This window comes from Chinchilla lanigera, unplaced genomic scaffold, assembly GCF_000276665.1.
Source record: "Chinchilla lanigera isolate Chin_1 unplaced genomic scaffold, ChiLan1.0 scaffold00114, whole genome shotgun sequence".
Classification (NCBI taxonomy): domain Eukaryota; kingdom Metazoa; phylum Chordata; class Mammalia; order Rodentia; family Chinchillidae; genus Chinchilla; species Chinchilla lanigera.
In genome coordinates this window covers 4,399,677-4,412,789 of record NW_004955515.1, presented here as the reverse complement: position 1 = coordinate 4,412,789, position 13,113 = coordinate 4,399,677, and positions in this window count along the sequence as shown.

The window sequence follows — 13,113 nt, the reverse complement described above, 5'->3', positions numbered from 1 at the left end:
GGGTGTGGTGAGCTTATTACCTTAGAACTTCCCAGTATTGTTACAGAAGTGATAACAACTGATTAAAACAGATGTGACACCCTAGCTAAATAGTATAATTAGTAATAACAATAGCATCTAGCACAGTTTAGACACTGACAAACTGCAGTAACTATTAATTTTATACCTTTAACCATAGGAGCAATATCTACAATTATATTACAGAACTGATTGTAAATTGGGAGCTTGCATGCAAAGTGTTTCCACTTGGTAGAGTGTTTTAACCCTGTAGTGGGGAAATTTAAGAAAGATAGCAGATAGAACAAAGATAACTGAAAAGAAAATAGAAGCCAGGCTGGAAGACAAAAGATGATCACACAAGTTTTGGTACTCTACACAATCAGAGAAACTTCTCTAGTAACATAGTATAGAAATGATCCCTGAAAGTATAGCCTTAATCACACAAGCTTTGGGAAACTAGAGGAGAGGGCAGAAGAGAAAGAATGAAGGAGTAAACAAAGGATTGTCTGAGCTTGGTCTCTGGGTTTGGGAGATAGGATTAGTTTTCTGTGGCTGGAGTTCTTCCTGGCCATTTGGAAAAGAGAAAAAAGATAAGAAAAAAGAAAGGAAAAACGAAAAAGAAAAAAGAGAAAAAGGGAAACCCCATCTACCTGCTTCTATTCTGTGTGTTTTTGTTCCTAAGCACAACACTGGTTCACCTAACTTACCACCCATTGGCCTGTATTGTTATGTTGCTTCTGACAATTTCATGTTGTTAGTCTTACCTGTCCATCCTGTGCTTCTGGACTAGGGGTCCTACTGTGTGGCTGACAGTCCCACCAGTCTCTTTGTCTTCCTGCCATTTCACCTGGATCTCTACAGCCATGATGGAAGGGGCCAGTCTCTGGACCTTCTTGAGCTGCTTTTTACCTGGATCCCAGCAGTCACAGTGGGAGGGGCCAGGCTGGTTGATTTATTTTCAGCAAAGTTACCAAGGCAATTAGATAGGAAAAGCTTTTCAACAAATGTTCCTGGAAAAACTAGATATCTGGTTAGGGGAAAAAATTAACTTTGGCTTTTAATGCATGATACATGTAAAAATTAAGGCCAATAGGATCAAAGACCAAACTATATACTAAAACAATATATTTTCTAAAACAAAATATAGGAGAAAGTCTTCATGAACTTTGTTTTTTTGGTTTTTCTCCGGTACTGGGAACTGAACTCACGACCTTGCGCTTGCCCGGCAGGAGCTTTGCCACTGAGCTAAATCCCCAGCCCCCTTCACAAACTTTTATAGGCAAATATTTCTTAGTCTGAACATTAAAAGAATAAAACATCAAATAAAAATTTGCCAAATTTGGCCTTATCAAAATAAACAATTCTCTTCATGTATTTTTAATAAGAACAATTTAAAACAAGCATGTGACAGGTATAATCCTGTAGATTGAGAAACTAAGTGAATCACAAATAGAGTAACCCAAATACATCCATATGCACTGAAGTTAAATTTTGGGAAATTATTATTAAGGAAAAGATTTTAAAATTTAATTTAATTTTTTTGGTGCTTTTTTGAGACAGGGTCTCACTATGTAGTTCTGGCTGACCTCAAACTCTCTGTGTCACTCAGCTTGCTCTTGAACTCATGGAGATCTACCTGCCTCAGCTTCCTGAGTGCTGGGATTATAGGCATGCACCACTATGTTGGCTGAAAAGATCTTTTTAAAATGTCAGAGACAGGTGGCATATTACCCACAAAGAACAACCAGTTCAAATGACAGTAGAGTCCTCATCTGACCGTGAAGTTCAGATGAAAGTAGTCCAACGATTTTCAAGTGCTGAAAGAAGAGAACTGTTGGCCACAATCCTGTACGCAACAAAACTATACTTTATGACTAATGGGGAAACTGATGATCTAACACTCAAACTATTTATTACCAGCACAATTAAAAAAGAAAACAGTTATAGGAGGCTCTGTGACAAAAAGAAAATAGTAACATAAGAAGTCCTGAACCTTTAGAAAAGAAAAACAGAATAGATAAAATTAAAAGTAATATCAAGAGTGAAAAATAGGATGTTATGAGAGATTCTGCAGCTACATAAATTAATGAGTACTGCAAAATGAATTTATACTTATAAGATAGACAACTTAGAAGAAATAGATCAGTTCTTCAAACACCACAAGTGACCAAAATTCAACCAACATTAATGAGACAATAAACTAAACTGATCATTTAAATCTCCTAAAAAAAAAAATTTCCAGACTGAGCTGATTTCATTGAAAAAATGTAGCAACAGTTAATGAAGGATTAGCATCATTTCTACATCATCTCTTTTAGGAAAGAGAAAAGGAAGGACTACTTCCTAATTTATCTCACAAGGCCAGCATTACACTGATCCCAGGACCAGACAACAACAGTAGTACAAAAAAAGATAACTCTAGGCCAATATTTTTTATGAACCTAAGAACTTAAAGCTCTCAAGAAAATATGAGCAAATCAAATCCAGCAGTATAAAATAACACTGACAAAAATTATATATAATGTGACAGGGAATGTAGTTCAATGATAGAATGCACAAAGCCCTGGACTCCATCCCTTAGGACCAGCACCTGCCCCTCAAAAATTATGCCCTGTTCTGGTTAACTTGACTGTTAGTTTGACTGGATTAAGAGACTCCAGAGAGGTGATTGGACTGGGAGGGCACTGATCTCATCAATGGGATAATCCTGTGATGAGTTCATAGCTTAATGGGCTGTTGCGAGGTAGGGCCTGGTTGGAGGAAGTGGGTCACTGGGGATGACCTTGGGGCCTATGTTTGCCCCTTCTTCTTTGGCTCTTTCCCTGATCTCTGTTTCCCTTGTGCCATGACAGGCTCAGCTTTCCTCTGCCACACTCTTCCACCGTTGTATTTCTGCCTCAGAGCTAGATCATGAATAGAAACCTCTCAAAAAGCCCCTCCTCCTTTAAATTGCAGGTGTCAGATATTTTGTCCCAGCAATGGAAAACTGGTTAATACATGCCCTATGACCAAGTGGGATGTATTCTAGGGGTGCAAGTTTCATTAAATATTTTAAAGTCAATCAATGTAGCCCAGCATATTAACAGGTTAATGAAGAAAAATGATATGATTATATTAATTGATGAAGAAAAAGTTTTTGACAAAATTCAACCAATCACAAAGAAAGAAAGAAAGAAGAAAAGAAAGAAAGGAAGCAAGCAAGCAAGCAAGCAAGAAAGCCTGCAAACTAGAGCAGGAGGAATTGATTTGACTTGCTAAAAACTATGTGCCAAAAGCCCAAAGTTAACAACAGTTAACAACAACTCTCCATTTCAGCCTGGGAACAAAGAAAACAGGTTTGTATCACCACTATTCTATACAGTACTGGATATTCTAGCTTCCATGATGAGGCAAGAGGAAAAAAGGCATAGAGAAATGAAGAAATGAAACTGTTTCTATTCTCAGACGACATGATCATATAGAAAATCCAAAGGAATCTCCCTGCCCCAACTCCCGAAACTTGTTAGAAGTAGTGAGTTTAGCAAGGTTGCAGGGTAACAGATCAACATACAAAACTCAATTTGTGTTTTTATATACTAACAATGAAGATTTGAAAGTTGAAACTAAAATGACAATTCCAATGTTATGGTTTATATCAAGAATAATTCCCAAAACTCTCATGTGGGGCTTGTGAAAGGTGGAGATTTGCTGTTGGGAGGTGTAGCCCATCAGCAAATCAATTACTTTGCAGGTTGCCAGGCTGGGGGATGACCTGGAGGGGTAGATCTCCCTCCCTGGCTTCTCCTTTCTTTCTCTGCTTCCTGACCACCATGACATGAGCAGCTTTCACTCTGCCAGCCCTTTTTCTGTCTGTAAACTACAACTGTGAACCAAAATAAGCTCTTAAATTGAGGATGTTGAGTGCTGTGTCTTAGTAATGAGGTAGGAGACTAAGATGACAATTTACAGTCACTTAAAAGAAAATTAAATATTAATTCTTTGGTGTACAAATGTAATGAAAGATGTATAGGATCTAAAATGCTGACAATTAATTACAGAATGTTGGTGAAAGAAATCAAAGAAGACCAGATAAACAGAGAAGCATACTATGCTCATGATTTGGAGCATCCAATGTACCATTTCTCCCAAAGCTGATTTATAAGTATAATGCAATTCCTATCAACATCTTAAGGTTTTTGGTAGACTTAGGTACATTTCTGACAAAATGTATATAGAAAAGATCAGGCCTTAAGGTTGTGCTATGGGTGAAATTGTGTCCCTATAAATTCACATTTGATACCTTAACCCCTAGAACCTCAGAATATGACCTCTGTGGAATGGGATCTTCACATAGGTAGTCAAGATGAGGGCCCCTAATCCAGTACAACTGGTGTTCTTATATAAGGGGAAACTTGGAGGCAGACATACACACAGGGAGGCCATGGGACCCTGAAGACAGTCATACACAAGCCAAAGAGAGAGGCCCAGAGCAGATCTTCCCCTCACACCCCTCAGGAGAAACCAACCCTAGCAATGCCTTGACTTTGATCTTTTAGCCTCACAGCTATGAAACAGTACATTTTAATTTTTAAGCCACCAAGTTTGTGGCACTTTGTTATGGCAACCCTAGCAAAGCAATACAGTTAACAAAGGCGATTTTGGAAGAGAAATGGAGTGGGAGAACTCACACTGTACTCAATATTAAGACTTGCCCCAGAGTGATGAAGGTAGGGCAGGGCTGTTGGAGTCCCAGACACATAGATCATGGAACAGAATAGAAAACACAGAAAGACCTACACCAGTATGCACAAATGGTTTCTGATAAAAACACAAGAGCAGTTTGGCAGAAGAAGGCTATCTTTTTCAACAAATAGTGTTGTTCATTGGCAAAATAATGAACCCTGACTGAAACTGCATACCTTATTCAAAAACTAACTCAAACTAATTTAAATGTAAAATATAACCTAAAAAAATGTAGAAGGAGATCTTCAGATTTTAGACTAGTCAAGCGTTCTTAGACTTGATAGTATCAACAATCCGTAAAAGGAAAACTGATCAAAAATAAACATTTTTGCTCCTCTGTGAAAAATGCTGTAAAAAGGATGAAAAAACAAAGCCACAACCTGTGAGAAAATGTTTTTCAGCCACTGAATTGACAAAGGGCAAGTGTCTAGAATATACAGACTTCTCAAAAGCTAATAAAAAATCCCATTAAAAAATGGGCAAAATACATGAACCAAATTTTTTTCTTTAGTGATGCTGGGGGTTGAACCCAAGGCCTCATATATACTAAGCAAGCACACTCTGTCACTGAGCTACTGCACTATCCCTGAACAGACATTTTGGTGAAGCTGACAAGCAAATGGCGAATAAACACGATTAACCATTAAGGAATGGGATATTACTATCAGGACAGCTAAAATACAAAATAACAGTAACATGAAATCTTGTGAAGATGCACAGATCACAAACTGGATCACACTTTCATTCCTGGTAGTATTTCCTACCACTCTAGAAAATATTTTAGTAGTTCCTTTCAAACGCAAGAATGGAGTTCCCAGAAGACTCAGCAATTACACTCTTGGGCATTTATCCCAGAGAAATGAAAATTTATTTTCATGTAGAAATTTGTGCAGGAATATTTACAACAGCTTTCTTTATAATAACAAAGTCTGGAGACAGCTTAGATGACCTTCAAGTTGAATGTTGAAACGCACTGTGGTACATCCATAACATGGGGGTTACTCGGTGATAAAAAGGTGTTAGTGTGATGCACTCAGAAGTGTGCATTCATCTAGGGAACTATGCTGAGCAACAAAAGCCAGCTTCAACAGTACACAGCCTGTATGATGCCTTCCACACAGCATTCGTTAACATCTTTACAGAGATGGAGAGCAGATTAGAGGTTGCTGGGGATTAGGAGTAGCTATAAGAGTAGCATGAGAGAGGTTTTGGAGATGGAACAAGTACTTTGACTCTGGTGAAGAATACACTAAGCTACACAAGATAAAACTACATAGAGCTGCACACACACACACAAGTCTATGTTTAACTGGAGAGACTGAACAATACCTATTTCCTTATTTTAATACCTTATCATTGCTATGCAATATGTTATTATGTGGAAAGCTGGGTGAAGAATGTGTAGCATCTCCTGACACATTTTTTTGCAAATTGCTTTGAATCTATAATTATTCAAAATTTAAAAAATGTAAGCAAGCTATACTTTGGAGAAAAAATATAAATAGGATGTATACATAAACAAAACTCTTAAAAGTCAATGACCAGAAGACAAATAACAATAAAACCAGATAAAATATTTAAAAGACCCACCAAGAAGAAGATATTCAAACGACGAATAACACATGAAAAAGTACTGAGCAATATTCATCAAGGAAGTGAAAGTTAAAACCATAACGAGATACTATAGAATAGTTAAAATTGAAACAATTGGTCATAAATTGAAGAAAATGTGAAAAACTCAAACTCTTACACTCTGCAGGCAGCTGCACAAAGCAGGCGCCACTGGACAGAACATTTGTTACTTTCTTAGTGTTTTCAATATATTTAACTGTAAGACCCACCCAAGGTTCTTTCTTGGGCACTTCCCCTAAGGAAATGAAAGGCTGTAACCCAGAGTGCCTCTATTTATGAGTTACTTTAACTGGAAACAGCCCCCAAACCTAGAACAGGTGAATGGGTAACAAACCCTGGTACATTTGTAATGTAATTACTACTCAGCAACAGAAAGAATGAAGTGTTGATTGGTCCCTAGAGGGGTGGATCTCTAAATCATATGCAGAGTCAAAGAAGCTAAACATAAGACTGTGCACACAGCGTGATTTCACGCATATGAAATCTGTGAGCTGGAAAAACAAGGCCATAACCACACTGCAGACCACTGGCTGACTGCCGTGGGCTGGGATGAGATTACCAAGGGGCTGGAGCGAGCTTTTCCAGGAGATCAAAATGCTCTTTGAGGCTTCACTGGCAGGAGGACAAATCCATGGCACTTAAAGTGGGCGAGTTTCATGTACATAAGTCATACTGAAATAAAGGTGACTTCTTTTTTGGTGGTGGTGCTGGGGATCTAACCCTGGGCATTGAGAGTGCCAGACAAGTGCTCTACCACTGAGCCGTACCTCCAGCCCAATAAGGTTGATTTGAAAAGATCTTCCCTTTTCTAAAGCTGAAGCCTCCAACAGCGCTGCCTGGGAGTGTAGCCTGTGGGCAGTGTGGGTAAATCCACAGCCCCTGTGCTGCCCCCGCCCCTGCCCCTGCCCCTGTCCTGGCCCCTACCCTGTGATATTTACTCTTCATCTGCCATCCATGCTTTCTCTTGCCAGTTTCTGCATCAGTCATTCCTCCTGGGAAGCTTTCCTGGACTCCTCAGGCTAAGCAGGGTTTCCTTGGGTCGGTCCTTCAAGAGCCATTGCTGACAAGCTATTTGCTCCGGGCTGGGATTCCCTAGGGATAGGGACCTCCAACCTCAGAGCAGAGCTCGAGACCCAGCCCACCCCAGGCTTCTGCAAGCCCAGCCGCCCCGTGCAGGGAAGAAAATCTGCATCCAATCTCCAGGAGAGTGGCCCTACCTGTGTTTGGAAATCCTAGCCTGACAGGTGGGGTGGGCCCTGCTGGCAGGGTTCAGGGCTGATTCGTTAAAAGGTTTTATGAAAGCATGCTAAATAGACCGTGCAATTGAGAGAAATACGTTCTTCTCTGGTGGAAATTACTTGGCCATTTGGTTCTTATTTTTGTGAACGCAGCTCGGCCCCTTTGAACACTCACTTGATATGCCTTCGCTGCCAAAGCAACAGGAAGATATGCTTCGAATTCCCTGTAAACCCCTGTATAAACACTAGGCTTACGGGTAATTGCAACAGGACACCAGCTCTGCCCAGGGAGTCTGTGCCTGGCACCCCCTCGATTTCTGCCAGCCGGCCTTGGCCTTGGTGCCCCGAGGCCTCCTCCTCCTAAGCCCCGAAGTCCAACCCACCAGTGGAGTTCCCCGGCCAGGGGAGAGGCCAGGGCTTAAGGAAGGGGCTTTCCACGTGGGAATGGGAGCTCACAACAACCTGAGTTTCAGGCCTGTGGTGTCCTGTTCCCCGCCTTCCCCTGGTTACCTTAAGCTCTTGGTTTCTAGGTGAGATCCTCAGGCACCTCCCTGTGCTGGCTTCCAGCTGAGCAGCTCCTACCTGTTCCCAAAGGTCTCTGGCCTGTTTCCTGCTGGCCACCTTTCCCAAGTCTGCTCCTTTGTCACACTGGTTCAGGCACATCCTGTCCCCTTTCCTTGGGAGGCCTTTGTGCAATTCTAGGGAAGCTCTGCTCAAATCTTCCACTTGGACTACTTTCTCTTGCTTCTCACCTTTCCTGAATCAGCTCCCTGTCCAGCCCTAGCCTTCCAGACCACCTGGGCACAGAATGCTGGATTGGGCGGCGGGACATGGAAATGGACATTTCAGCCAAAGCCCCAACACAGGCGCTGCTCAGAGAGGAAGCTGGGGCTGTGGCACTCAGAGGAGCTCTGGCCCTGGCTGCGCAGACCCCGTGTGGCTGAGGCTCTGGGGAGCAGGAAGGGGGCAGGTGGGGGTGTGGGATGGGTAGTAAGGGCTCCAGCTGGCCCGCCATGCACAGGCCTGGCTGTAACAGCGATGGTCTGGAAGGGGATGCATGTGGCTGGAAAACTCTGAGTCCAGTGCTCCTCCCTGCAGCACAGACTTAGAGAGCTAAGGTTCTGGAGATTTGAAAGCCCGTGGTCCCACCTCAGATTAATCCTGGAAGTTTTTGTCCTCTTGCCTCTTGCCTAGCCATTGGCCCTCCATTGTCCCTCCACCTCACTGAGCTCTCGCAGCTGGTAGTGCGGTAGGCATGGAAAGGGTTCCTCAGCCTCCAGGGTTCTTTGCTGGGTCATTGTGCCCTCAGCATCCTGTGAAGGTGCCAGGGACACAGATGAGGCTGCTCAGAGTGGGAGGCCTTGTTCCGCGGAGATTTGCCCTCTGTCCTGTATGGATGTGGAGAGAGGTAGGCTGAGCTACAGCTCTGTACAGTGGGTTGAACCTGGGCTTCCTCAGGGGCTGGCCTGTGACAGTCGCCTTGCCTTTGTGCACATCTCCTCATCTGTAAATGGTGGGGGTGCATTCTTGAACCTGCAGGAACATGTATGGGGGCATGATGACATGTGTGACACTCTTACCTGGGTACATGGTGCACTTGAGTTAGTGTCAGAATTACTGGCCCCAGGGATGGGAGTGTAGCTCAGTGGTAGAGCACTTGCCTGGTGTGCTTGATTCTCAGCACTGCAAATAAAACAAAACAGAACAGAGTTATTGGTTTCAGAAATGTCCCTGAGCTCACAGTCCTCTGTCCAGCTAGGGCTCTATCTCAGGCCACATTCAAGCCTGGGGTTCCTTCTAGCCATCTCGAGAGGTCATGGATGTGATAGCCAGCCAGGAGGTTAATGGTAAGTACAGTGTAGCCCAGCAGCACTAGCTGCAATGTAGTCTTTCTCTTGCTAAACCCAGCCACTGTGGCTTCCCAGGCCCTGATGAACTCCTGCCCCAAAGGCTCTGTTGCCTCTTGGTATAGTGTGAATGTGTCCCCTCCAAAATTCAGAGATGGCCAATGTGGTAGTATTAGGAGGTGCAGTTTTTCAAAACTGACTGGAAGCCAGAGAACTCTTCCCATGGAATGGACTGAGGCCCTTATAAAAGAAACTTTAGGCAGCAAGCAGCTTGTTTGCTCTTCTGCCTTCTGTGCAAGGACACAGTGTTCCTATCTGGAGGGTACAGCAATGGGTGCCATCTTGGAAGCAGAGAACAACCCTTACTGGACACCAGCTGGGTTGGTGTCTTGATCTTGGGCTTTCCAGTCTCCGGAACTATGGGAAATCAGTTTCTTCTTTTACATTTTCCTGTCTTGGGTGTTTTGTTATAGCAGCACAGTGGGACTGAAGCTCAGAGCTTACTAGAGAGTGCATTCTAGCCCCAGCACCCAGACTAAGGTGTGAACTCCCCTAACCCTGAACCCAGCTACTGTGACTCACTTGGTGGCCTTAATGAGCCCCCAAATCCTTATCACCTCTAGTGCAAGTGCCCTCTGAGAGGTCATCCCCATATCCTAACTGGGAGCTGACTCTGCAGGGGCAAACAGCTGAGTACTTCTGGAATCATCCAGAAGCTTCTTTGCTCACATGTCTGACTAAGGGTTCCTCATGAGATTATTGACCTCTGGGTAGTGGGGCTCTGGAGGAACATTTCTGATGAACCTAGATGAAGCTAGTGGCCTTCTGCTATGCAGGGAGGAAGTTACAGAGCTATTTCCCACTACTCTGTTGATCAAAGCTGTCCAAAACCCAGGCACCTTCTAAGGCAAGAACATGGACCCACTTCTCGATAGGAGGCATATCAGAGAGTCCGCAGTTTCCCTTCAGTACGAACAGCAGTACTGATGATGACCATTCACAGAGCAGGTCATCAGGCTGGAGCTTTGCCTGTGCCCATCACCCTTGCCCAATGACCAGGCTCTGTGAGTTGGATGCGCCCCTGCACCCCCTCCCCTTTTGTAACCACAGCACACCACTGTGGAATGAAAAATGTCTCTGTTCTGCTGACAAATATTCACTAACTACTGATCGTGCCCTGAGGGATGAGGCCTCTGTTTCCTGGGACTGGAGGTGGGGAGGCAAGAAACCAACAAGGACAGGCCAGTGCCACAAGTGGGGGCATGAGGAGTGCAGTGAGGAGGGGCTCTTTGGCAAGGATACATTCTCTGAGACCAAGTGGAGGGAAGGCCTGAGACTGCACAGACCCAGAGACGAACTCTCCAGGCAATGGAAGCAGTGCATGCAAAGGCTCTGGGGTGGCACAGAGCTGGGAGGATCTGCGAGCCAAAGCAATGACATTGGAGGTCAGGGTTAGTGTGAGTGGCAAGGTCACCTGGAGCCATTGTAAGGGCCCTTTGGGTCTTGGAAGGACTCACAAAGCCTGCCTCAAACCCAGTTCTGTCCCGCACCCCTGCTTTCCAGGTTACATGATGAGGTCTGCTGCGAAAGCTTAACCCACAGAGGCTGGGCTGGGCCACTCAGGGCCAAGGCTGTCACATGGCCTTCCCCTCCCTCGGCCTTCTCCTCTTGGTCACTGGCCGCTGTCAGGGAGCAGTAGGCGGCAGATCAAACGGCCCCCCAGGGCCTGGCCTTGCCCATCAGGGAAACATCACACAGCTCTGGAATGAGGTGATTTCCAACAGCCGATGCAAGGAAATGGGTATTTATGTAACGGTGGGCATGGTTTTTATTTTCCCTAATTTTCAGATTACTTTCGATTAGGCCTCTTTGGAGTAGAAAAGGCTTGAAGTGAAATCGATCCTGCCTAAATCATTATGGCCAGCCCGGCCCCAGGCCGCCTCTGCAGACAATTACCCCAGACCCCGGGGTTAGGGGGCAGACTCCAGGCAGGGGACACTTCCTCGGAGCTCACCCATCCCTGAGTGGCCCAGGGCTCTGGATGGGGCCTTCTGTGTGGTGTGGCACACAGTGGCCATTGATTCTAATGTCCCTCTGGCCAGAGGGGTGGGGGAGGGAGAGAAGAGAATAATTCCCACCAACATCTGGACTCTATCTCTTCTCCCCACCCCCAAGTCAGGACAGGGAGGGGGGCAGGGAAAAACAAAAAGGGAAAAAGTGCCCAGGCCAAATTCAAATGCTTTCATAAATTTTGCACTAGAAATGTTTTGACATGAATATTTTTGTCAGCCTCCAGCATTGGCCAAAAGAAACTCAACTTCCCAGGACAGCTTGAATACACTGCATTCTGTAGTTGACTCCGGAGCCATTGAGAGGCAGGCAGGCTGGGCCCAGTACCTGTGGGGTACGACTGGTGTGGTGGGCAGGGTGCTGGTGATATCTTGGGAAGGCCAAGGTGGCGCCCTGCAGCCAGGGGGTGCCCTTCCCATATCCACGGGGTGAGCCCTGCCTGCACTGGGGGCCGGGGAAGTCTGAGGGATGGAGAGCAGCACAGGGATCCCTGGCAGGGGAGCTCTACATGCATCAGTAGTGGTTTTCTTCCAGAGTCTGAAAAAACAATATTTTCTTTGACTATATTTTCTCACTTTTTAAAACAATGAATATGAATTACTAAAAAGATCACTTAAGAAATATTTCTCTAAAAATTAAGCCTAGGATTACCAGATGATGCAATAATTCCACTTCTGGGTGCAGAAGCCAGAGAACTGAGAGCAGGGACTCACACAGATACTTGTTATTGTTTTCCTAACCGACAGTCAGGTGGCAGAGGTGACGTGTCCCTGCTGGGACAGAGCCTTTGGCTGTGAGGGGGAGACCCTCTTTTTGGGGTGGAAGCATTGGAAAGGGGGCTGCTCTTCTAGCCAGGGTTGAGCTGGGCCAGGCTCCAGCATCCACCCTTGCAACACATACACAATGAGTCACAGGACACATATCACTGGGAGTGGTTAGAATGATCAGAGGTCCCTGCAGACTCCATGGGAACACAAAAAAAATCTCCTCTTTTTTTATACTGCTTAGATTTAGGAGGTGTTTGTTACTGCAGCAGAAACAAAATAATACTGATGGATACAGACATTTTGCATAAGTATCCAGATCTCCGAATTTCCTAGAAAAGTTTAGATCTGGCTACCTGAGCCCCGTGCTCCCACATGACTATAAATGACCAAGCTGAGTGGCAGATTTATTTGGGGGCAGGAAGTGACTGTTTGCCTTGGTCTCCACCCGGCCCATTCGTTGCTCAGACTACCACTTTTGCTCAGGTTGGCACCAGCATTTGCCATATCACTCAGTTCCTCCCTCCGAGTCTTCCCACTCCTGAGGATTCATGACCCTGGAAGAGGATGTGTGAAGGGCCAAGTGTCTGAATACCTTGACTTCCCAGGGATGTTTGTGTCCACTGCTTAGGGGTAGGAGCTGTGCAAAACCACACTTGTCGCCTAACCCTAGAACTCAAGGGATGGTGCTTTAATAGTGGGACTTTCAGCTCAAACCAGGTACTGTAGGAACTGTGTCCACACAGCTGTCTGGCCATACTCACCACCATCTATTCCACATCTTTCTGCCAGACTGGAGAGATCCCGTTCTACGGGCTCACAAGAAGGTGTAGGCACTTG